The sequence below is a fragment of the Colius striatus genome, chromosome W (assembly GCF_028858725.1).
Source record: "Colius striatus isolate bColStr4 chromosome W, bColStr4.1.hap1, whole genome shotgun sequence".
In the NCBI taxonomy this organism is placed as follows: domain Eukaryota; kingdom Metazoa; phylum Chordata; class Aves; order Coliiformes; family Coliidae; genus Colius; species Colius striatus.
In genome coordinates, this window is record NC_084789.1 from 23502297 (window position 1) to 23529444 (window position 27148).

Here is a 27148-nt window from a genome sequence, read left to right on the forward strand (position 1 = left end):
ATACTCTGTGCTTGCACCAACCACTGCATGTGTGGTCATAGCCTGTTCATCCTGCAGTTGCTTTAAGATCGTTAGTATTATCTTAGATAATTCAATGGAGTCCCACAAAGTACTCCCTAATCTTTCCCAATATTCTAACTCAAGTATATTTTGTGGGGAGAAGACAAAGCCTGTATCCTGCCTCCATTTCACCAGCCTCTACAGTATCTCTTTGTTGTAATTTAATCCTCTCTCAGAGAGGATATGCTGCAGGATCTCCATGGGAAACATTTCTTCTCTGCTTAAAGCCTTTCCCATTTTTTCCCATCTCAGTCACCCACTTGCCTTTTCAGTTGTTTCTGTCACAGTGATCCAAGCGTTTCTTCTGAAAGGTTTGAGCCGATAAGGTTGGTGTATCACATTGGTGTCATCAAGTGTTATGATGGTGCAAGTAATGCTCATGCGAAAATGTAGAGAAGCAAGGAAATAGATGTACAAAGAGCCATCCAGGCAACATAGCAAACAGCAAAGCTGACTCAAAACTACCCTTTGTTTGCTAGCTACTTCCTTATATGCTGCTTCTGCCCATGTGATCACCCAGGGCTCAATTGATTAACATGCAGCACATGTTTCTAATAATTGGAAGTTGTCTACCAGCTACATCAACTTGTCCCTGCCATCTTTAGTCACACTGAGGAAGTATCTGGCTGGTCCAAATCATATTCGTATCCATAGTCTGTCTCAGAGCTGGGGAGAGTTTCAATCAACTTATTACAGGAGCCCTCTTTACAGCCCCTTCCCCCTTATCATAAAAGGCTGTTATGTCAAACCATGACACTGATTTCATTTCATATGGACAGAGTTTGGAAGTTAAAAATACCTTAAAAAAAAGGAAAACCAATGAAGTTTGGGAATATACTGAGATTAAAAACACTTGGTTACTTATGTCCTATTTGTACCATAATAATTGTAAAAATATATTGATTTAGGATATGCTGTTACTTTGTATGTATTTATAAATATTTCCTGTAGTGTTTATTAATTTTTATTGGTTTTGAGTAGAAATCTTTCTTTTTCTTCAGTTATAGTTGTCCAAGATAAATGTAAACTCCAGCTTGAGTTCAGTGATGCTGTCACTTGAGATACTTAGCCCATCAAGAAGCTCAAGCTGAAGGTCAGGAGATGTCGATGCTTGAAATAATATTGAAATGGAAACTGAGCTATACTTTTGGAACTGACCTATATATGGAGCAGATCATCCTCAGCGCCACTGTGATGCACGTACAGGACAATCACGATTCAGGCCCAGTCAACATGGTTGTATGAGGGGCAGGTCCTGCTTGACCAATATAATCTCCTTGAAGACAAGATGACCCGCTTAGTGGATGACTGAGCAAAGACAAGCACAGAGGCGTAGCTGGTGAGTCACCCAGGAGGGAGGAGTCACTTTGAGCTGTTGGTGCTGCAGGTAGCTATGGTAGCAACCTGGGCAAAAAGCGTTTTTCAAAGAAATGTGGCAACCCAGACAGAGGTCCCTTGTAAACATGTAGGTGTCCAGGTCTCTGGCTGCAGGGAGTGCTGGGGTCTGGCACTCTTAGCAGATGGCATAAAAGATAACATCTGTGTTCGATGTGACCTGGTGAATGACCTGCTTAGCCTCATAGTTGAACTCAAGGAGGAGGTGGAAATACTCAGGAGCATCAGGGAGTGCAGGTGGATCTCTTCCCAGCCACCCATGCCTCCTCAATTGCCCTTGCACAACAGGTATAGAGCTTTGGAATTTGAGGATCAGACAAGGGAATATGAAGATGTAGGGCCACTTGAGGAGGCGCCCAGGGTGAGTCAGTCACCATGCCTTAGGACTGCCTCAATTAAAAAGAAAAGAAAGATTATAGTAGTAGGTGATTCCCTTCTGAAGGGAATTGAAGGCCCTATATGTTGGCCAGACCCATCCCAGAGAGAGGTCTGCTGCCTCCCTGGGGCCTGGGTTAGAGATGTTGCCAGGATCCTCCCTGGACTGGTGCGGCCAACTGACTACTACCCATTGTTGGTAATGCAGGTTAGTACTGATGAGGTTACAGACAGGAATTCAAAAGCTATTAAAAAGGACTTCAGGGCATTGGGGAGAATGCTAGATGGCTCAGGAGCACAAGTTGTTTTCTCCTCCATCCCTCTCATGGCAGGGAGGAATACTGAACAAAAGAGGAAAACTCAATTGAACTGAGACTGGTGCCACCAACAAAACTTTGGGTTTTTTGACCATGGTGTAATTTTCATGATGCCAGGTCTGGTGACACATGGAGTTCATCTGTCTCCAAAGTGGAGAAGGATCCTTGCAAATGAATTAGTAGGGCTCATAGAAAGGGCTTTAAACTAATTTTGAAGGGGGAAGGGGTTAAAACCAGGCCCACCAGAGTTGAGTCTAAGGGTGGCAAGCCAGTGCTGGGGATGAATCCTACACGATCAGCTTCCTTCTTGAGATGCTTCTATACCAATGCATGTAGCATAGGGAATAAACAGGAGGAGTTGGAAGTCTGTGTACAGGCAAGAGATTATGATCTGATGGCTATCAAAGAGACATGGTGGGACAGCTCACATGACTGGAATGTGGTCATGGATGGCTATGCCCTTTTTAGGAAAGATAGGCCAGCCAGGCGAGGTGGTGGAGTTGTTCTTTATGTGAGAGAGCAACTGGAATGTACTGAATTCTGTCCAGATGAGGATGAGGGGCAAGTTGAGAGTTTTTGGGTTAGAATTAAGGCGCAGGCTAGCATGTGTGACACTGTTGTGGGTGTCTATTACAGGCCACCTGATCAGGATGGGGAAACTGATGAGGCCTTCTACAGGGAGCAGCCTCAAAATCATAGGCCCTGGTTCTCATGAGGGATTTCAACTACCCAGACATCTACTGGAAGTTCTACACGACTAGCCACTTACAGTCCAGGAGGTTCCTTCAGTGCATCAATGATAACTTCTTGATGCAAATGGTGGATGTGCCAACTAGGAGAGGAGCACTACTGGATTTTGTACTCATGAGCAAGCAGGGTCTGGTTGAAGCAGTAAAGGTTGAGGGCAACCTTGACTGCAGCGACCATGAGATGGTGCAGTTCAGTATCTTGTGCGGTAGGAACAGAATACCAAGCAGGATCACAACCCTGGACTTCTGCAGGGCCAACTTTGGCTTTTTCAAGCAATTGCTAGGGGACATCTCATGGGACAGGGTATTAGAGGATAAAGGGGCCCAAAGTAATTGGTCTCTATTCAAAGATCACTTTTTCCAGGCTCAGGATCAGAGCATCCCAGCAAGTAAGAAATCAAGAAAGGGAGCCAGGAGACCCACATGGTTAAACAGGGAACTGTTGAGCAAACTCTAGTGGAAGGAGAGTGTCTATAGATCATGGAAGGAAGGGATCGCCACTTGGGATGAATATGACTGCCATCAGAGGAAGTAGGGAGGCAACTAGAAAAGCTAAAGCCTCATTGGAGTTGTACTTTGCAAGGGAGGTCAAGGACAACAAGAAGGGCTTCTTCAAATACATTGAAGATAAAACTAATGCTAGAGGCAAAATAATTCTGAACTGACTGTAGTGAGTCTGGGATGGTAGTGATTTTCTACAGGAGCTCTTGCAGTGCTGTGTTTACTGTTGGTATCAATATTATGACTACTGCTCGCACAGCATCAGGGCTGTCCCTCCAGCATTCCTTCCCCCACCTTCACCAATAGCTGTGGATGAGCACAATCTTGGGAGGGACCACGGCCAGAACAGCTGACCCAGGCTGACCAAGGAGATATTCCATACCATATGACGTCAGCTCAGTAATATAAACTAGGGGAGAGGAGCTGGAAGGGAGAGACAAGATTAATTTTTGGCCTTCCAAAAGCAATCGTTACGCATACCGAAGCCCTGCTTCTTGGGAGGTGGCTGGACATTGCTGCAGATGGGAAGTAGAGAGTAACGTCTTTTGCTTTTGCTTTGCTTCTTGCGCACATGGCTTTGCTGCCTCTTTATTAAACTGCTTTTATCTCAACCCACGAGACTCTCATTTTCTCCCCTTCCCTGGCTTGCTGAGAAGGTGAGTGATAGAGCGGCGTGGTGGGCACCTGGCATCCAGCCAGGCTCAAACTACCACACTGACTCAGAGACTGAACCAAAAAACCCTTGTCATTTTTATAAATTTTATTTTGCCCTACAGTCAAGTCTGCAGTTCCCATGTTGTGCTTCATACTGCTTTCAGTGTGCTTTCCAGAGCTCCCATGCATATTTGTATCCTCACTGTGGCTATTTACTATTGCAGACTCCATATAGCTCAATATGAGTGTCATTCCATATTACCAAAGGAATTATGGAAATCCTAATTTGAAGATTAAACCTGAGCTAGGTTTGTGATACATGAACACCTTTAGTACTTCTAAGGTGTGGAAGGGAAGAGATATCCAAATGAACTTAGTGATGTGAGATTTGGATACATTTTCCAGAAAGTCTTAGAAATTATTTTTTTCCCCCCCCCTCTTTCTGGAGTAATTAAATCCTACTTATATAAATCAATTTTTATATAAACTGAACTAAAAATCAAAACTGAACAAATATTACATACCAATTGTCAGAAGAGGTAACCTATGCATTCCACAACAGCAGTTCAAAAGATTTTTTATTTGTCTAGTTAAATTACACATTCACTATTAACTTAATAGGACAGCCCTCATACTATTAATTAAGCAAGTGAGTTGGTAAGACTGGAACAGTTTTTCTATTTCAGGCTCAGAAATTGCAGTTATCAAGACCAATTTAAAACATACAGTCCATTATAAATGTGAGGAAGGAAAAATTTGCTTCCTGCTTCACGTGGGAATAAAAAGAGTCATTAATAAAGTGTGAGCAAAAACTGAGATAAAGCATGTGAACTCTGACTTCTTCAGGATTTTCTTATCCTCTGTGAGCAATTTTTTTCAAAAATATTAAAAACTGTTTATCTGTGGTTACATTTCAGCCATTGTCAAAAGGCTTTGTCAGCTCATTAGGCAAAAATGTAAGGTTCCCAGAATACTGAGAAAAGGTTATAAAAATAATATAGGAAGAAACTATGGGTTTTCAGAAGTGAATTCATAAACTAAATTTATTATAAGCATGATTTTAAAGTATATGGGAACTGTAGGCACAAATGTGGCTTAGACCAGCCAGCTTGAATAAAAATGGTAGGGAGAAGTTAATGCAGCTGGCAAGCTACTTCCAATTATCAGAAACAGGTGCTGCAAGGTAATCAATTGGGCCCTGGGTGATGATATGGGCAGAAGCAGCATATAAGGAAGTAGCTAGCAAAGGAAGGGTGGCTTTGAGTCAACTCTGTTGGTTGTACTATGTTGCCTGTGTACTTCTCTGCATGTGCGTTACCTAGATTGTCTACATCTTTGAATGAATATTTCTTGCACCACTACAACAGGGAACTATGAAAAAAAAATGGTATTGTATCAACCCCCCCCCAAACAAACATGATGATAATAATAATAAAAGCCATCATTCATAATTAAAACTGAGTAGTAAGCAAAAAAGAAAGATATCTATTAAGTTTTTTCTATAATGTGAAATAAAAGGGTTCTCAAGGGAATTTATATGTTTTTACCAGTTGCAGTAATCTCATGTCACTCCAGTAAGTTTTTAAAATATGTTATTCAAAATTTACGCCTCTTGGTGGTTAGACTGAATATTTAGGTATGGAACTGGGAAATAAAGTGACCAGGTTTTTCAAATGTGTTTTATAGCTGCCATTTCTGGTAAGCATTTAATGATAACTGGGCTGTTTATGTTTACCTGAGTAAATATAATGGGTTTAAGTGCCTAATTTTAGTTATGTTTGAATTATTTTTGTTATTAATATTATCTTGAAAAGACATCCATTCCAAGAGAGATTTTACTTGAACGTAAAACATATCTGTACTGTGAAATCAATAGGATCAATTTTTGGTCTTCCCAAATCTTTTCCTGTCTTCCTGGAGGGCTGGCCAACAGACAAGCCACCATCTGCTGAAATGAGTGACGTTAGCTTTCTGTGCTCCAGTTCCTCTCTTAACGAACTATGCTGCATACATCTCCTAGTAGTTTTAATAAGGTTTAATTTGTCAATAAAGACACTGTACTTAGTGACTGTAAAAAGAAAATGCTATAAAGATATTACTTCTTTTACTGCTCTTGTTTCAATGTATCACATTGAATGTAGCAAAGTATATCACATCTTCCTAAATGGAAGAACATAAAATATTAAATATGCATTATATACATAAAATATTAAACGTGATATATGACTTCAGTCCACAAGGTAGTTTGACTCTTAATTTTAAATACCACCCTCCCCTACCAAACAGAAAGATGTCAATACTGTACCATCAACAATTATTATTGTTTGCTCATAGTATATACTTTGGGTATTTAAATTATTTTTTCCAACCAAATACACAGTTCCTTTTAGGGGGAAAAAAAAAAAAAGCGCTTTTATTCAACCCCCTACCATTCTATGATTTACTGGAGAGAATATGCAGTGCTGTTAAATTATTTTTTCAACATTTACTTAAGATTTTTTTTATGGAGTTATTTTCTTCAATACAGTTAGCACAGTTCATAGAACAGGCTGCACATAGACTATATAAGCAAAAAATGAACTACAATTAATTAGCACTACAATTTGTCAGTAGTATGTTTGAAATACTGATACAATGTTACCATGTTAAACAATCCGGGTAATATCCAGAATATGTTCATGCATTTTTAATAGTACTGATCCTGAATGTTAAGCTGTACAGAAGCTATTTCTGGAGTGAAAGGTTTCAGAAAGGTTCCAGTGTCATATACTATCTGTTGCAGTCATTTCCTTTGCTGTATTTGATTTCACATAAAATTTTCAAGTTGTTACTGTTGTTGCAGTATGTGACCATTACTGCAGAGGCACACTACTAATGAAGAGGCTTTGAAAAAAAACCAATAGTTACTCAGTTGTACCACTATAACAAGATAGAATAGAGCCCAAACCCAACGAGAGCCCAAACCCAATGATCTGTTTGGTTCAGCAAGGCCCTTTAGTTGGAACACAGTGCTGCTCTGCTCTTTCTAACTCCCTTGCTATACAACACCCTGTTTATTTAACCGTAACCTCTGTTCAAACTAGGGAAATATCTGACTGGTACAAATCATGTCCTCCTTCAATTAAATATGCACTCACAATTCCCCCTTTTTCTTCTTGGACCAGCCAGACTCGTTTTACAGCCTTCTCAATCATAGCAGCAACACACTTCAAAATCAGTGGTACAATCATTAGCATTATTATGATGATCAAGAAAGAAAATATAGCTATTTTAACTATTGACATTAGCCAACCTTGTATTCCCCATGATGATAACATCTTGTTTAACCATCTCCATCCATCTGAAAAGTGTTACACTCCTTCTCTCAGCTTTTGTATACTGGCATGAATCTATTCTGAGTGGTCTGACAGATTCATGCAGCACATTCCTTCAAGATCCTCACATCCATGACCATGAGCTAACAGCAAAAATCAATAGCAGTTCTATTCTACAAAGTTGCATGTCTGATACTATCTACATCGTTAAGCAAGCCATCTAAAGCCATTGAAATTTGATTGCCTTGTTTGCTAAGCCAGCATCCTAATTTGCGCAATTAAGTTAATGAAGTGACTACTCCCACATTTGGAGCAAATAAGCTAGTTGCTATCACTTCTGAGGGGGACCAACGTGGCCGTCACACTCACTATTAAATGTGTGTATTGCCCTTTTCGGTTGACGGTGTTGCCAAATCATTGTATTGTTGGGTATCTAGATTATTAACCGGTCCCAAACTACATGGTCCCTCTTGTAATCTTGAGGATATTCCAGGCCATGCTCGGTCCCCACAAACCAGAAAGATTCCCTGTGGTAATTATATAGTCACAAGACTAGATTTTGATATATTTAATGAGGTATAATTGCACCAGGATGTCGTGTTCTTATACACATCCAAGATGGGATCCACATTCTGTCCAATTTTCATGGATTTACTGGCAAAGTTAAACATAACACAAAAATCCATTTTTATAGATCCCAATGATTCTATTTCCTGTGGCTCTACGATCATCCTTGGTAGTCATGGAATGATTGCATCCCAGTTGTCAACCTTTCCATTCCCTTTAGTCAAGTCTTTTTTTTTTTTTTTCCACTCACCTTTCTTTTATGTTCTCCCAATCCCAATTTCTTACTTTCCACAACCATGGGATTTTTATCTCTTTCCCACACTCAATCTCTACTACCTGTTTAAATGTTTCTTCCTCTGTCAGCCTGCTCACTGTTCCTGACACCTAAAACACCTTGGAAATTTTCCAATGTAACAAAACCACCATTCATTATCACATTTACAAAAGCCGACAGTTTTACATTCGTTGGGGCAATGGACTGAGGATAGATCAATTGGTGACGTTCTCCTCGGAGTTGTTTTCTCCACTGTTCTTGCAGCCATTAAGTCCTTTAGCATGCAGCTGATACAGCTTGATCCACTTTGCTGGAATCCACTGTGGACCTTGATCTGTAATGACACAAGCATAACTCCTTCCCCACATTAACAGATCCGTCGGTCCTTGCCATTCTCCTGTAGTAGGGTTCTTATACCATAGCTTTGGTGTATTTGTAAAGTCCAAATCTCGTTTCATCTGAGAAAAATGTGTTAATGCTGGTGGTTCATTTTGATTTGCTACTATTCTTAAATGATTCATTGTATAAATAACTTTCATTCATCTATCCTGAGGGCTTACCCCAACTGAAAACAATTTATGAGCTGGATAATGGTTCTTTATAGTTCCTGGGTATGATAACAAAGCCCATTTTAGTTCATTAGACTGTTGCAATGCCCAGTTATGGTGGTTTAGCCCGATGTCCACCAAGTCATAAAATCACTCCCCCTCCTAAACTGGACAGGAAAGAAAGAGAAATATAACAAACGGCTTGTGAGTTGAGATAAGGACGGAGAGATCACTCGACAGTTAGTGTCACGGGCAAAACAGACTCAACTTAGGGAGAAAAACGTTTGATTTATTAAAAAAACAATAAGAGCAGGGAGATGAGAACTAAAAACATCTTAAAAACACCTCCTCCCACCGTTCCTCTTCCTGGGACTCCCCATTCATGGGGGATAGGGGTTGTGATCAGCTCATTACAGATGGACTTTGCCGCTGCTTCTTCTCGGGGGGAGGGGGGCTCCTCACACTTCCCACTGCTACACTGTGGGGTCCCTCCCACGGGAGACAGTCCCTCACGAACTTCTCCAGCGTGGGTCCTTCCCATGGGCTGCAGCTCCTCATGAACTGCTCCAGCATGGGGCCTCCCACAGGGGCAGCTCCTCACACACTGCCCCAGCGTGGGTCATCCACCGGGAGAACAATCCTTCAAGGACAGACTGCTCCAGCCTGGGTCCCTCACAGGATCACAAGTCCTGACAGCAAACCTGCTCTGACATGAGCACCTCCCTCACGAACTCCTAAGTCCTGCCAGGAACTTGATCCAGGATGAACTTCTTATGGAGTCACAGCCTCATTCAGGCATCCACTCTCTCCGACGTGGGGTCCTCCAAGGGCTGCGAGTGGGTCTCTGCTTCCTGGTGGTCCTCCACGGACTCAAGGGGGACAAGCCGCTTCACCATGGTCCTCACCACATATCACAGGGGAGCCTTTTCAGTGTCTAAGCACCCTCCTCCCCCTCCTTCTCCACTGATCTTGGTGTCTGTGGAGATGTTTTCACATTCTCCCTCCCTGTTGCTGCTGCAGTTTTGCAACTGTGCAACAACTTCTTCTCCTTCTCAAATATGTTATTCACAGAGGCGTTACCTCTATCGCTAATTGGCTAGGCCTGGGTCAGGTGCAGGATCCCTAACCTTGTGAGCTACACGGGAAGCTTCTGGCAACTCTTTTTGTTTAAAGAAGCCACCCCTGTAGCCCCCCTGCTACCAAAAACTCCGGTCCAGGCAAAACCACTACACCAGTCCAAGAATTCATCCATTAAAAGAATCAAAATAACGTCTGCCTCAATCCCTGCTACTTCCAGCAGACATTTTCTATCATTAACTATTATTTTTGCTATGGACTCCATTCTAGTTGTTATTGTTTTTTGTAAATTATATGATAAAAATATCCATTCCAAAATCTTCAATGAGTCTTTTGCTACTGGGTCCCATTGCATCAAAACTGCCATTACATTTTGGTCTTTATTTAGCACAGCAATATTAATAGACAAGTCTGGATTATATCTATGACTATAACCATTGACTATTTTCATTGCAATTTTGTCTATTACTTGTCTTTGTTCCTGAGACGGTTGTCTTACACTTTCCACCTCTATTGGTCCTTTTAGCAAAGACATTAGTGGTGCAAGGTCTTCATTTTTAATACCATGTATGGTTTGTACCCACTGGATGACATCTATCAATTTTTGAGCGTCTGTTAAATTGATAACTTCTGTTTTGATTGTTACCTTCTGAGGATAAATATGTGCATTGGTAACAATAGTACCTAGATATTTCCAAGGAGCATGCATTTGTTTTTTTTTTCTGGCACAAGCACCAATCCTGATATGTTTAATTGTTGTTTCACATCTGATAAGATCACATTTTGATGTAAGTCCTTTCCTGCAATTAAAATGTCATCCATATAATGGTGAAACAAAATACAGGGATATTTTTTGTGCAGTGGTGCCAATGCCCAGGCAACATATGCTTGACAAATAGTTCGAGAATTTTCCTTGGGGCAATACTATCCATTGATATTGTTTTGCTGGATCTTGTTTATTGATAGAGGGTACTGTAAAAGCAAATTTGTCCCTGTCTTTCTCATGTAAGGAGATCATAAAGAAGCAATCTTTTAGATCGATTATTAGTAAAGACCAATCTTTTGGAATCATTGCTGGGGAAGGTAATCCTGGTTGCAAGGCACTCATATCCTGCATCACTGCGTTAACTGCCCTCAGATCATGTAACAATCGCCACTTACCTGATTTTTTAGGAATAGTAAAAATCAGGGTGTCAACAGTTTTGGTGACCCAGATGGGACCTTGCGAGTGAGACTGGATGGGATCGGATGCTGATCGAACTCCAGCCGGCACCGAGGAATTCTCAGGGAGGACCATCACCTGCGTCCCTTACAGCTCCTCACAACATTCCCTGGAGTGGTAAGGCACTTCTAATTGGTTGGGGGTGGAACCTGGTGAACTAGCCTGTAAGTGGCGGTGTCAGAGACCCCGCTTGGTTGGGCCCAGGGAAAGCCCAAAGGAGCCTGCCAGTAAGACGGAGCAAAAGATGCCCTTGGTTGGACTAAAGGATCCTCGTATTGGTATTGGGAGCCTAGACGCCGCCCTTAAGGAAAACGTGAAAGCGATCGCGCGGTTGGCATTGGTATTGCAGCCCGTAAGTCGGACAAAATGATCGCAGGGCTGACATTGGTAACTGGCAATTGGTAATTGGTATAATTGGGCCCACATAAGTATATAGTAAGGTACCTATTGGTTTTGGTTTGTACATTGATTTGTACATTGGTTTGTATATTGCTTTGCGTATATATATGCATATTATTGTATATTGTGTTGTGAGCTGTCTGCATGTGTGTGATTGAGATGTGCAATTGCGCACGAAGCGAGTGCGGAGCTTTGATCCGTGGTTCTGCGATCCCGTGAGGAGTGCAGCCGGACAGAAGGGAAGCGAAAGAACAAAACGATTGTTGAGAAAGTATTTGTAACTAAAAGGATTTTGAAATGGCAAACAAAGTACCTGAGAATTCACCTCTTGGGTGTCTGTTGGCACACTGGAAGGAATTCAAGGGTGATTTTCTTAAAGATCAACTTATAGAGTAATGTAATCATGTGTACAAATATGAACTGTGCCTTTAAGTCTCTGTGTTTGAAGGACAACATAATTTTTGGCTATGGCATCTAAGTAGTCAAACCTGTTTAGGGGCGGAAATTCTAATAAGTGCCCTATGCCAAAAGCCTATCCTTTGGGCTGCCTTTTGGCTCCCTGGAAAGTAATACATAATGATTTGTGTAAAAAGCAGCTTAATGAATATCACAATCATACGTGGCCAATGTATGCTCTGGATGATGAGGAACTGTGTCCCCTGAATGGAATACTAAGTTATAATAGTATCTTGCAATTAATGTTGTTTTATAAGAGCGAGGAAAAGTGAGATAAAGTCCCATATGTAGATCTGTTCTTTTATTTAAGAGAAAAATCTGAATGGCAGAAAGAATCTGAATGAACAAATCACGTAAGGTCACTCACAGTAGAAAAACAAAAGGTTCAAAACTTTTGCTCCCCATGCACTGCAGCAAAAATGTGTCTTAAACATTTGACACTTAAGGGGGAGAGCTGTTCCTATATATACACCCTCTCTCACTTACCCGCTCCCCGAGATGAGACTGAACAGGGACCCAGCAACCTGACAAGGATACATCCTGGAGTGCTGGTTCGAGGGAGGGCTCCCAGCCCTGTCAAGATAGTAGTAACGTGGAAAAATGAGGACTCTGACAAAGAACCTTCCTCACTGGTATCCAAGAGAACTCAATGCAGTTCTCATTTAATAACCACCTTAAAGATCCCCTTAAATTCTAAAGTCAAAGAGCATATAATTGCCCCATGAAGGCAAGGGGTTGGGCAGAGTGAACCAGTACACATGAAAGTGCCTTTCTCATCTTCTGATTTAATTCTCTGAGAAAAAAAAATCAACTGACTCCTATAAGGATCACCCAGATAAAGTGAGAAAAAAAAAAAAGAAAAAGAGAATGTAGTGGGTCTGGAATGGTAGTGATTTTCCACAGCAGCTCCTGCAGTGCTGTTCTTACTGTTGATATCAATATTATGACTACCGCTCGCACAGCATCAGGGCTGTCCCTCCAGCATTCCTTCCCCCACCTTCACCAATAGCTGTGGGTGGGCATGATCTTGGGAGGGACTATGGCCAGGACAGCTGACCCAGGCTGACCAAGGAGATATTCCATACCATATGACGTCAACTCAGTAATATAAACTGGGGGAGAGGAACAGGAAGGGGAGGCAAGATTCATTTCCGGCCTTCCCAAAGCAACCGCTACACGTACTGAAGCCCTGCTTCTCGGGAGGTGGCCGGACATTGCTGCTGATGGGAAGTAGAGAGTAACAGCTTTATCTGCTTTTGCTTTGATTCCCGCGAGAATCAACCCACGAGACTCCCATCTTATTTTCTCCCCTTCCCTGGCTTGCTGAGGAGGTGGGGGATAAAGTGGTGTGGTGGGCACCTGGCATCCAGCCAGGCTCAAACTACAACAGAGAAATAAAAAAAAAAAAAAAAGAAAAGAAAAAAAATCCAAACCAGAGAATATATCCAAACATAAACATGGAAGTAATGTATTCAGTTTTAAATACATGTAGAGGAAAAATAGGAACAAAACTGCAAATACTGTGGGAGCCACAGGGAAAGAGGAAAATTGGCCATTTTTGCAACCCTTAAATTTACAACTTGTCAAAAAAGTTATACGAATTTTCGTATATTTTAGAATGTCCCATACCCCTGATAGGGAGAGACTTGTTTTCTAAATTAAATGCACAAATTGTCTTTGAAAACGGAGACTTTTACTAAAAATACCTGAATCAAAGACAGGACAAATATTGATGATAAAAGAAAAAACAAAGGTGCTAGAATTACCTCCAGAATTGGACAATGCAGTGATCCCAATAGTGTGGGAAACTGATATTTCAGGAAAATTAAAATTGGCACAACTAGTAAAAATTAAAATAAAAGAAAAAGTAAAATTGGTCAGGGTGAGAAAATACCCAATAAAACTTGAGACAAAGCAGGGACTAAAAGTATTAATTTATAAATTTCTGAAATATCAAATTCTAGAAGAATGTGAGTCAGAGTATAATACACCTATTTTACCAGTACGGAAACCGAATGGGGAGTACAGGTAAGTTCAGGACTTAAGACCCATAAATCAGATTGTGAAAGATATACATCCAGTTGTAGCAAATCCATATACCTTACTCACAGCCCTGAGAAAAAATTATCAGTGATTTACAGTACTTGATTTAAAAGATGCTTTCTTTTGTATCCCTTTGGAAAAGGAAAGTCGTAAACTATTTGCTTTTGAGTGGGAAAGACCCCAAACAGGACGCAAGATACTTTTAACATGGACACGGCTACCCCAAGGATTCAAGAACAGTCGAACTATCTTTGGAAGACAACTAGCAAAAGAACTGGAACTTTGGACTAATGAAAAGACAGTGACACCGAGACCAGAGCATTTGCTTCTCCAATATGTGGATGACATCCTAATTGCCACAACGGAAAGGTCAGCCTGCATACAGGAGTTCTGACGCAGAAACGAAAAAGCTAGAAGAGACCAGAGGGTTATTTTTCCAAACAACTGGACTTGGTGAGCAAGGGATGGCCTTCTTGCCTGCGAGCAGTAGCTGCAACTGTCAAACTGATCCAAGAAGCAAGAAAGCTGACCTTGGGAAGGACTATTACAGTCTATGATATCCCATATATGGTAACCACAGTCTTGGAGCAAAAGGGGAGACATTGGTTATCCCCGAGCCGAATGATGAAATACCAGGTAATTCTCACTGAGCAGGATGATGTAGTGTTGAAAACAACTAAACTTCTAAATCCTGCAGTGTTTCTGAGTACTTCACAGGAAGAACAACACCTGGAACATGACTGCGTTGCAACCATTGAACATATATATTCCAGTAGAGAGGACCTGAAGGATGATCCTCTTGAAAACCCTGAATGGGAACTGTTCACACATGGCAGCAGCTTCATCATGAATGGAACTCGCCATGCAGGATATGCAGTAACAACCGAAAATGCGGTAATAGAAGCAAATGCGTTACACAGAAGATAGAACTGATTTCATTGACACATGTTTTGGAATTAAGTAAAGGAAAACGAGTTAGTATTTGGACTTATTCAAAATATACTTTTGGAGTAGTCCATGTCCATGGCACCCTGTTGAAAGAAAGAGGACTACTGTCCTCCCAGGGAACAAACATTAAGCATCAAAAGGAAATCTTGCAACTGTTAGCGGCAGTGCAGGAACCAGTTCAAGTGGCAATCATGCACTGTAAAGCACATCAGACAGGGAACTCAAAGATAATTGATGGAAACAAATTAGCAGATCAGACTGCTAGGAAAATAGCACAACACAAAGTCTCACAAATGGCAATCATCCTCACCAGAAAAGTAGTGCTTCTTAAGAAGCCACTAAAATATTCAGGGGAGGATGAGAAATTGGCTAAGTTATTAAATGCAGAGAAAAATTTAGAAGGATGGTGGATGACAAGTGCAGGTCAAGTAGTATTGCCTCCCTTAATCATGAGAGAGATTTTGCAAACAAAGAATAGGGAGTGTCACGGGTGCAGAAGCTATGATTCAGATTCTAAAAAGAAGTGTAATATCAATACAAATGTTGGAAATGGCCAAATCAGTAATGGTGAAATGTGAAATTTGTTTAAAGAACAAACCAATAGTACAAAAAAGGGTACAGATGGGCAAAATAAAAACTGGAGTGGAACCAGAAGATTATTGGCAAATTGATTTTACAGAATTACCTAAATTTAATGGATATAAATATGTGTTGGTTGGGATTTACACCTTTTCAGGATGGCCAGAATTCTTTCCCTGTTGCACCAATCAGGCTAAGGAAACAGTTAAATGGCTCCTGCAAGAAATTATTCCAAGGTTTGGAGTTCCATTTGGAATATCTTCAGACAGAGGACCACATTTCGTGGTCAATGTGGTACAAGAGGTAAGCAAAGTCGTAGGAATTTCCTGGGATTTACATACCCCTTGGAGACACCAACCAAGTGGAAAAGTAGAAAGAATGAATCAGAGCCTAAAAAGAAAAAATAGAAAATTTTTTTCAGGAGGCTACATCTAAATGGCCTCAGGCACTTCCACTTGCACTGCTACAAAATAAGAGTGAAACCTCCAAGTGGAATATCAGTTAGTACTTATGAGATAATGTATGGAAAACCCTATGAGGTTCCTGAACCAAATCCAAACATGCATGTGATGGGAAAACAAGATGTGTATAGCTATTTACTTCCTCTTGGAAAAACTCTGAACAAGCTCTGAAGTGCAGTAGTGTGGAATCAACCTCTGACTTTGGAAAATCCTGTACACAACATTCTGCCTGGACATTACGTCCACATAAAGACCTGGAATGAAGAACCTCTGCAAGGAAGGTGGAAGGGACCATAGCAGCTATTGCTGACCACCTTCGCTGCAATCAAGATTGCCGAATCAGATGCCTGGATCCACTACACTCGAGTGAAGAAGACACCATCAAGCCCATGGAAGTGGGAGAGTTTTAGGAGATCTTGAGATATTGAAGTTAACTCTGAAACATAACTAAGTTTTTGGTTTTGTTGTTTTTTCAGTCTGTGGTGGTGGAAACATGGATAAAAATTGGATGGTCAAATCGATTTGTTTTTAATATTCAGTCCCACACTCCAGTCCAAACAGAAATAGACTCGGAACAGGTAATTCCAATACAGGAAATTAGGTAAGACAGAGCCTGGATAGATAAAGTTTTTGAGAGACTGGGCCTGGATCTAAAATCCTGGATAAAGTCACTGATTGAAACACTTCTGTTATTTATTATAATGTTTCTGGCAATCTATTTGGCATATTGTTGCATCAAAAGAGAAATAATACAAAGAATGTGATGAAGCAATAGAATCTTGACAGCATTGTCAAGAGACAATGATCCACCAGGATATGACAATCATGGTTTTGTTATGGAGACAACAGAAATACAAGAGTGAAAGTATTGGAATATGATTATCAATACTTTCAAAGGGGGGAAATGTTGCAGATACACAATTATTCTAGTTAACAACTTATCATCACAATAAGTAGTCAAGCACTTGTTAAGCACTTGTTAAGCACCTAGTAATAGTTCAGTCAATTAGCTAAGCACTTGCAAATAACTCAAACACCTATTGATTAAGTAAGTATTCATTTGAATCACATAAGGATCAAACTGCAAGAGTTACATACCACACCTGATGGGGACATGTTACCTTAGCTACAAGACCCTGGTAAATGTATTTGTTAGGTTACCTTGGCTGTTACCTTAGTTGTTACTAAAACAAAGGGACTGATATCTTTTTTTGACCAATTACTGTGATTTTGGAAATTTTGTGTTTGTTGGGAACCAATCAAGGTGAAGGGCTAAATTGATAGATGGACATTTTATGCATGCTTGTGTTGACAAATGCGATTCTTTGTTTGAGCTGTATAAAAACCCTGAAAATGGTAACTGACAACGAAGCACCTATGGAGGAGTTATGCCCCATTTTTTCGCAGCGCTGCATAATAAAGAAGTTCCTGCTGATGTGCATTCCTGTGTAGATATGTTTTTCGCGATTGGGGATCCGTCAACAAGCCGAGGAGATCCAGACAGCCACTGATGTCGGAGATTGTTTTTGTGTTGTTGTGCTCACCGTCTTTGTGCTCATCTATCCGTTTCCCACTCGAGAGCATCATTCAGTGGCTCTGTGTCTGAATTTGCCACATCTATTGCAAGTGCGGTTGAACCTTGATCTTCTAGTTGAGCTATTTTTCTGGACCAGCGGTCTAGATCGACATTGTTTTCTCACATATCCTGTTTTTCCACAATTAACACACTTTGGTCCCCAATTTCCTTTTCCTTGCTGTACTAAAGGTTTAAATGCCATTGTCATGGCTTCAGCCAGATGTGTTGCCTTCTCTTCTGATGACCGTACTTGAGAGCAAGCTTCTATCATGTCAACTAATGTTGCAGTCTGTGGGAGTTTGTAAAATCCTCTTACAGTCAGGGTTAGCATTAGTTAATGCCAGCTGCATTCCTATTGCACCTTTAACCTCAGCTGACATGCCTGGTACCCAATCCAATGCCGCTCTCAAGTGATCTTAAAAGGTCATAAAGTGCTCATCAGGTTTTTGCATAGCAGTTGTATATGCGGGAACTGGTACTCCCATGTCAGGGACGGCTTTAAATGCCTGACGGGCCAATGTTTGTGTCTGTTGCAAAATAGCCATGTCTACTTGAGCATCAGCAAACTATCCTTTGCCCAACATCATGTCAGCTGTGGCAAGCTGTCTTGGATCCTCCTGCCGTAAATTCAAATTCTCTAGTCTTGCTTCTTCTACTCTCTTTCCCCACTCAGATTCCCATAATAACAACTGAGTTGTTTTCAAAAAGGTTTCTGCCAGCTTTCGACAATCAAAGGGGTGTCACATTAAAAATGGACAGAATGGTTTGGCAGAAAATAACCATCCTTGCGTTCTAACTCTCCTCACTGAGGTGGGAGGTCAGATGTGGCTAGGTTTAAATTGTGAGTGATGCCCAATTTGCCACAATCAGTCCAGGCATGTTCACCTCCTGTGAATTATCATTACTCTGGATTCACTGATAGTGGATTGCATCGTCAGTCCAGTCATGCTCATGAACTACAAGGCCACACTCCAGGGTCTGGTAGCATTCAGTGAGAAACTGTGATGACTGGCTACTTAAACAGTGCAGTTTTATTCATGCAACAGATATACAGGTTCTTACTGATTGCTGATGATAGTGACTGTCTGCAAAAGAAAGCATGTGCAAAAAATAGATATATAAACAATACAGCGTGCGAAGTTACAGAGTACAGGCTGACTATAAAAAGTTAAAGAGTCATTCTCTATAGAGATTTCTAAGTTTCCTGCAGAAGTACTTAGTTTAAGTCTCACCCAAGGCATCCCAAGGGAGGAGGAAGAGAGGCTCAGTCCGTCAGCTGATCCCAGGAGTCAGAGACAGTTTGCGAGGGAGCTTCCCTGACTTGTTTGTGATGGTGTCTTACCCCCAGTACCCCGCTTTTCTTTAATTCTTTTATACCTCTTTTCACTTTCAAGGTGGAGTTTGAGTGACTTTAGTCATAAATACCTTTATTACGATTGGTGTAAAATTCTCTCACTTCTCATTTAAACAATTACAAACAATTCAGGGCGCAGACTCAAGAAGGAGTGGTTGCACCTTGGAGGCGGGTGGCCTTTGGAATGAAGGTGGTTTTTAGTATTAAAATGATATTAAAATGAACAAAGCTTGCACTAGGACAGCATTTTGTCAAGATTTGACAGACCATTGGCTCAGGGTACCAAAATGCTGCTTATCAGTTCTAGAGGACCATCTAGTTCCCGTGTACTGTCACAGTCTGACCACAGAGCCTCCACTGCTCCACACTCCATGGTATTTGCATGGAATTGCTGTGTTGTGGATTCCTCACATAGCAGCAGCAGCTGTAACCACCCTGTGAGCCTTCTTGATTTTATACCTTTCCTTAATTGGTGAATAATGCTGATTTTTGTATCTTTCCTTAATTGGTAAACAATGTTGATTTTTAATATAAGTTTTAATATAAGTTTCAATTTCTAGACCACTTAAGTAATAATGCCACAGTCTGTAGCTACCCGGCTCTTCCTTATCTTTTTGAAGATTGGAGTGACATTTGCCTTCCTTCAGTCCTCAGGCACCTCTCCTGTTCTCCATGACTTACTGAAGATGATGGACAGTGATTTAGCAATGACTTCCACTAGCTCCCTCAGCACCTGTGGGTACATCCCATCAGGGCCCATGGATTTATGTACATTCAGACTGCTCAACTGATCCTTAACCCCGTCCTCATCAACCAAACAAAAATTCTCCATTAACCTGACTTCCTCTGGAGGCTGGGGCTCCTGAGGACTGTCTCCAGCAGTATAGACAGAGGCAAAGAAGGCATTCAGTAACTCTGCCTTCTCCATATCCTCTGTCACGAGGGCACCCACCTCATTCAACAGTGGGCCTACATTGCCTCTAGTGTTAGTTTTATCTGCAATGTATTTGAAGAAGCCCTTCTTGTTGTCCTTGACCTCCCTTGTAAAGTACAACTCCAATGAGGCTTTAGCTTTCCTAGTTGCCTCCCTACATCCTCTGACAACAGCCTTATATTCATCCCAAGTGGCCATCCCTCCCTTCCATGATCTATAGCCTCTCTTCTTCCACTTGATTTTGTCCTGTGAGGTTGCCCAATGTTTGTGGGTGAAATGCCAAGACAAAATTTTTTCTTGTTACCTCAATGTAATGGTTTTGTGTGGAGCCATTTCTGGTAATGGGGAAGGGGCTGTAAAGATGGCTCCTGTTAGAAGTTGCCCCAGCTCTGAGTCATATCTACTTCTGGGGCTAAGCCGATTAGGTGCCTCCACAATCACTTTTTAAGAAGAAGCAGCTGGAAGAGGAGGGTTCTTCCTGTTCCTTCTTGTTCTGTTATTACTTCTTCTTTTCTGGCTGGTGATGGTGCAAGTAGTTGGAAGAGTGGACCCCAAGGTCAGTGAGGGAAGAGAGGAGGAGGTGTGCTGGAGCAGAGATCCCTCTGCATCCTGTGGAGAGGACTGGTGAAGCAGAGATTTGTTTGCACTTCGTAAAAGACCCTGCACCAAGGGCAATGACTACGCCCAGAGGACACCATGTCCCATAGGAGGGACCTTATATTGACAAAAGCCGTAGCTGTTGGGAAGAACCCACACCAGAGAAGTTCATTAAGGACCGTGTCCTGTAGGAGGGTGCCCATGTTGGAGCATGAGAAAAATGCGAGGAGTCATCTTCCTCTGAGAAGAGAGAAGCAACAGAGACTACTGTGAGACACTGACCACATCCCCCATTCCCTACCCCCCTGAGCCGTTGAGGGGGGAGGATTTAGAGATAGTGGGAGCAGTGAGCTGAGCCCGGGAAGAAAGGAAGGATGGAGAAGGGTGATTTTAAAGTGCTGGTTGTTTTTTTCTCATAATCCTCGCTTGTTTTTAATTTTTGTTCTGTTCTGTTTCTTGTAGGTAATAGAATAAACTTTCCTTTCTTTCCTCTCTATGTTGAGAAGTGGAGTCTGTTTTGCCCAGAACTGTAACTGATGGTGAGCCCTCCCTGCCCTTGTCTTGATCTACAACATCCTTCGTTATCTTTTTTCCTCCCATTTTGATGGGACCTCTGCCATCCCGAGGATGGGGATTGATGGGGGGGGCAGTGAGCAAGAGACTGTTGTGCTGCTTCATTGCTGTCCAGACAAAAGCACCACATCCAGGCAAGAGGCATGTAAGCAGGGATGCCGCACTGCAGAGATCAGTCCTGCTAGCAGCAGAGCAGAAAAGCAAAGACTTTGAATCTGCTGCTTTTCTCCTATAAATCGGGGATTGGGTTTTAGGTGTAATTTTCCACTGTGCTTTTTTACACTCCAGCTTCAGGTCACTTGAGCGTATTTACAATCCTCCTTTCCAATCTTCCGTTATATTCCCACATGCACATATGGGTGCTGTCTGTGCACACGAAAGTGGAGGCATGCACACTTATGTGCATGAGCGTGTATGGCTGTGCATAGCCCCATGTCTGCAAGACACTTTCTGCAAGCCCACAGTACTCAGTGGGCTCACATTTCCCTGATCAACTGTCTGATAAGCTTGATTTCCGGAGTTTTCTAGGAGTCCCAGCAACAGAGGGTCAGCCACTTCCTTGACACAGTGGAGACAAGGGAGATCTGATCTCCAGACAACAGCTATAACTTCACCCTACCATTGCCATGCTTCCCCAGTGCCAGCCTGGGGAGATCCATCCATTATTCCCTAGAGATGCAACAAGGATGAGATGCACCTCCTTACAAACTGCTTGCAATAAGGATGCCAGCAGAGGATGGGCTGGGAGTAGGTCTGTGCCCAGGACTCATCCAGTGAGGAGTGGGATAGCTGAGAAGAGCTGCTTTGTACAGTGTGCACCTAATTGGGAGTGTGCACATGTGCCTGTGTGCACATATGTTCTGCATGTGTGCAGCCCCAGCTAGTTGGACACTGACATACATCTACTCTCTTGCCTACAACAAAGGCAGCTCCTCTTCCTTTGTTGTCAGCCAACACAAGCCAGGAATGAAATAGCTATCTCAGTGCAAGAACATCCAATCCCAGTTTCCACATCACGAACTACCAAGCTACTCCACAGTTCCCCTCCCCATGTGGGGACAATGACCTAGCAGAGGATCCCAGGGAGGAAGGGATGTCGAACTCAACTCCAGGAGATGGCACTTGGAGCCTCCCATTCCCAGTACAGTTCCCCATGCCTACTCGCACGAGGCAAGGCAGGGGAAGCTGGCTTCAGGGAGAAGATCTGACTGAAATCCCATGGTGGTGTGGCCAGAGCATAGGGGAGGATTTCAAGCACTGGGATTTCCTACCCACAGAGGGAGGAAAGAAACTGTCCTTTTGCCCCAGGCTAGCAGCCAGAGCTGCAGGACAAACATCACACTTTTTGACTACAGCCCCAGGTCACGGACAGTTCCCACTGCGGCCTCACGGAGACCTCCGTCCCGCAGCCTGGCCCTGCGGCACGAGAAGTCCTCGGTCAGCTGCCACCCTCCCCAGGGGATGCCTTCTCCTCACTCTCGTGTACCCCCTGCAGCCTCACCACCAAGACTGTCCCATAATACGCTCATCGCCTCGCGTAGTCCCACCGGTGTCCTCCACACACATCTCAATGCCTCGCTGGGCACATCTCCCTCTGTATGCTGACCATCCCCACTGTCCCACTGCATGCGCACAGTCCTCTGCCCTGGGGACTCACTGCATTTGCAGCCTCCCAGATCCATTGTCCATGCACTACCCCTCTTCCCCTTGGTGTTCTACTGCATATGTACCATTTGCATCCTCCTGGCACACATACCTCTGTGCCCCATTGCACATTTATCTCCATGCCTCACTGCATGGGTACTTCATGTCCCACAGCATGCTTATCATCATGCCCCCAATGGATGCACATCCTTGCACCACATTGCATAGGTATCTGGTACCCTATGCACATGCATATCCATGCCCCATTATCCAAACATCCCGTTGTACAGGCATCTGCATATGTCCAATCACACATGCATCTTGTGCCCTATTGCAAGTGCACCTCCTGCTCTATTGCATACAGACCCTGAACCCAACTGGGTACATCTCTGCTTTGTTGCACAGGTACCCCAAACCCAACTGCATGCACACCCCTTACCTTGTTGCACAGACTCGCCATGTCCCATTGCATGTGCATCCTGCATCCCATAGTAGGTGGTCACTGTGCCCCACCACAGCCCCCCTCCCTGTGCTCCATTCTCACCTGCACATACCACATCCCATTGCTCATGTACCTCAGACCTATGAGGTAAAAGCATGTCCCTGTGCCCAACTACCTGAGCACCCTATTCCCCACTACACACACCTACCACATCCCACAGCATGCAGATCTCTTACCGAATGCACACAGACAATCCACGTCCTATGGCACATGCACCCTGCACCTCATTGCATTTGTACCTCATTGCCATTACAGAAGCATTCCTGTGCCCCATTAATGTGCATTCCTGTACCCCATTGCACATGCACCCTCTGCTTCACTAATCATGCACCACATGCTCCATTGTATGTGCATTATTGCACTTGTCCCTGTGCCCCATTGTATGTGTGCCCCACACCCATGGCATGCACATGGACCCCACGCCCACGGCCCCATGGCACTAACCTGTGGGAGGCAGCAGGAGGAGGAACCACAGGAGCAGCAACAGGAGGCAGAGGAAGGGGGCAAGCAGCTGCCACTGCCTGCCGCTCTGCTGGCCTATGCCACCTCACCGACTGCCATGGGGCGCATGCTGCCTTCAGCCGTGCTGTGCACAGGCACCCATGAAGTCACCTGCCCTTGAGTCTGCCCCCGCACAACCATTTTCCCCTACACACGTGACTCACCAGCGACAGCACCATGCCCCCAGCGTGCCCAATTCTCCCCAGGGTGGCCCCACTGCTGCTCGGGGACATCAAGGGAACAGGGATACAGGGAAGGACGGGGACTTGGGTCTGAGTGTTGCAATCGTAAAGACAATCTTTAAATACGTGATAGTTAAAACTCTAGTTAAGACTCCTGATGATTAGGAACAAAGCGTTTTTTAACCCGGAACAAGAACAAAGCAACGGAAATTACCACATCCTGGGAGGCACCAGGGAAAATCAGTTTCAGGATGATGAGATAAGCACTGGAGTATAAAAGCCAAGCAGTAGGCCATGGAAGGTAGAAAACTGTAAAGTTCACCAAGAGGACAACTGAGAAGCAATCACCAAAGGTCTTGAGAGACCACCATGACCATTGACCCAATAAACTGAGCATGTGTAAAGAGGCAGATTCCTATGATAATTAGTTCCAGGAAATAGAATGAATATATATAACTGTTGCAAATCTGCTGGGAGGAAAATTTATCTACATAAAGTTAGATAAGCAGAGACATCCTTTATTTGAAAATGTGCATGGGGGACACAGGATCACTCCCAAAGAATGTCCAACAAAGCATCAAAATTAACAGATATTTATACACAACATTCTTTTGTTCTTTTTTACTATGCATATAAAGCCTGCTTATAATTGTTCATTAAATTTACCCTTTACCTTGACTGGTTATTTGTTACTTTTACACATTACATCACTCTTATTGATTGGTCCTTATTACACAAGTAAGAATGTGGTGGTTTAGCCCAATGTCCACCAAGTCATAAAATCACTCCCCCTCCTAAACTGGACAGGAAAGAGAGAGACATATAACAAATGGCTTGTGAGTTAAGGATAGAGAAATCACTCAGCAATTAGCGTCACAGGCAAACCAGACTCAACTTAGGGAGAAAAACGTTTGATTTATTAAAGGAACAATAAGAGCAGGGAGATGAGAACTAGAACCGTCTTAAAAACACCTCCTCCCACCGTTCCTCTTCCTGGGACTCCCCTTCCTCCCCCCCTTGGCGCAGGGGATGGGGGAGGGGGGGTTGCGGTCAGTTCATTACAGATGGACTTTGCCACTGCTGCTTCTCAGGGGGAGACCTCCTCACATTTCCCACTGCTACACTGTGGGGTCCCTCCCACGGGAGACAGTCCCTCACGAACTTCTCCAGAGTGGATCCTTCCCATGGACTACAGCTCCTCATGAACTGCTCCAGCATGGGGCCTCCCATGGGGGCAGATCTTCACACACTGCCGCCGTGTGGGTCATCCACTTGGAGAACAGTCCTTCAGGAACAGACTGCTCCAGCCTGGGTCCCTCACAGGATCAGAAGTCCTGACAGCAAACCTGCTCTGGCATGAGATCCTCTCTCCCTACAGACTCCCAAGTCCTGCCAGGAACTTGCTCCAGGATGAATCTCATACGGAGTCACAGCCTCCTTCAGGCATCCACTCACTCTGGCATGGGCTCCTCCACAGGCTGCGAGTGGGTCTCTGCTTCCCAGTGGTCCTCCATAGACTGCAGGGGGACAACCCCCTTCACCATGGTCCTAACCACATATCACAGGGGAGTCTTTCTTCTAGGGCCCAAGCACCCTCCTCCCTCTCCTTCCCCACTAACCTTGGTGTCTGTGGAGATGTTTTCATATTCTCATTCCCTGTTGCTGCTGCAGTTTAGTAACTGTGCACCAGCTTCTTTTCCTTCTCAAATATGTTACTCACAGAGGCATTACCTCCATCACTAATTGACTAACCCTATGAGCCACAGGGGAAACTTTTCTTCCTCTGGAGCAATCACTCCCAACATTGTTTTTGGATGTTTTATGGGTTGCAGGTTTCTGAATCTAAACAATCACCATCGTTATCACTCTTATTCTCATTGTGCCTGATTTCTCATGCACGTTCTACTCATTGGGAGTGGCTTCACCAAGGAGGCCTAATTTTACTTAGTTATGCTAACTTACTTATAAATTTTACTAAAATATAACTATTCGATAAAATCACTTGAATTTTTATATTTTCTTTAACATAATCATTCTGGAAAATTTAATACATATGAATGTAACAGGGTAATATAAACTGTAACTGATGCAACATACAGCATGCTGGTTAGATGGTGTCCTGGATTAGGCGAGGATAGGGTTTCCGTATAACATTCCAGTATAACTTTCCCACAAGTTATCCACCTAATTTCTACCAGCAGCCTGTATTTTCAATAGGAGCTGAGCAGGCCAAGTGAACAGGATTGGAGATATCTCCCACAGAAAAGTAGCTGCAAAGGTGGCACAGTGCAGGCTGATAGGCTACACGGGGACCAACGTACCAATGTAAGTGGGATCTGCTTACCTGCTTTCTTGTAGCTCCCAGATGCAACGGCATAACTTCTAGCAGCAACTCATATTTTCATTAGGAGCTGAGCAGGCCAAGTGCACAGCATTGGAGATAACTCCCACAGGAAGCAGCTGCAAAGGTGGCACAGTTCTGGTTGATAGGCTACACGGGAACCTACATACCAGTGTAGATGGGGTCAGCTTACCCTATTTCTTGTAACTCCCAGGTGCAGTGACATAACTTCTACCAGCAGTCCGTATTTTCAATAGGACCTGAGCAGGCCAAGTGCACGGGATTGGGAATAGCTCCCACAGGACAGCAACTGCATAGTGGCACAGTGAAGGATGATAGGGTACACGGAGACTTACCACTGGAGGTGGGGTCTGCTTACCTGATTTCGTGTAGCTCCCAGATGCATTGGCATAACATCCACCGGCAGCCTGTATTTTCAATAGGAGCTGAGTAGGCCAAGAGTACAGTATTAGAGATAGCTCCCAAAGAAAAGAAGATGAAAAGGTAGAACAGTGTTAGCTGATAGGCTTCACAGGGAGCAACATACCACTGTAGGTGGGGTCTGCTTACCTGCTTTCAAATAGCAACCAGATACAGTTGCATAACTTCTACCGGCAGCCCGTATTTTCAATATGAGCTGAGCAGGCAAAGTGCACGGGATTGGAGATAGCTCCCACAGTGAAATCAGTTGCAAACGTTGCACAGTGCTGGCCAATAAGCCAATTGGTAAGCTGCTGTGGTAGTTTGAGCCTGGCTGGATGCCAGGTGCCCACCACACCGCTTTACCCCCCACCTCCCGAGAAGCAAGCCAGGGAAGGGGAGAAAAAAAAGATGGGAATCTCGTGGGTTGAGATAAAAGCAGTTTAATAAATAAGCAGCAAAGCCGCGCACGCGGGAAGCAAAGCAGAAGCAGATAAGCTGTTACTCTCTACTTCCCATCAGCAGCAATGTCCGGCCACCTCCCGAGAAGCAGGGCTTCAGTACGCGTAGCGGTTGCTTTGGGAA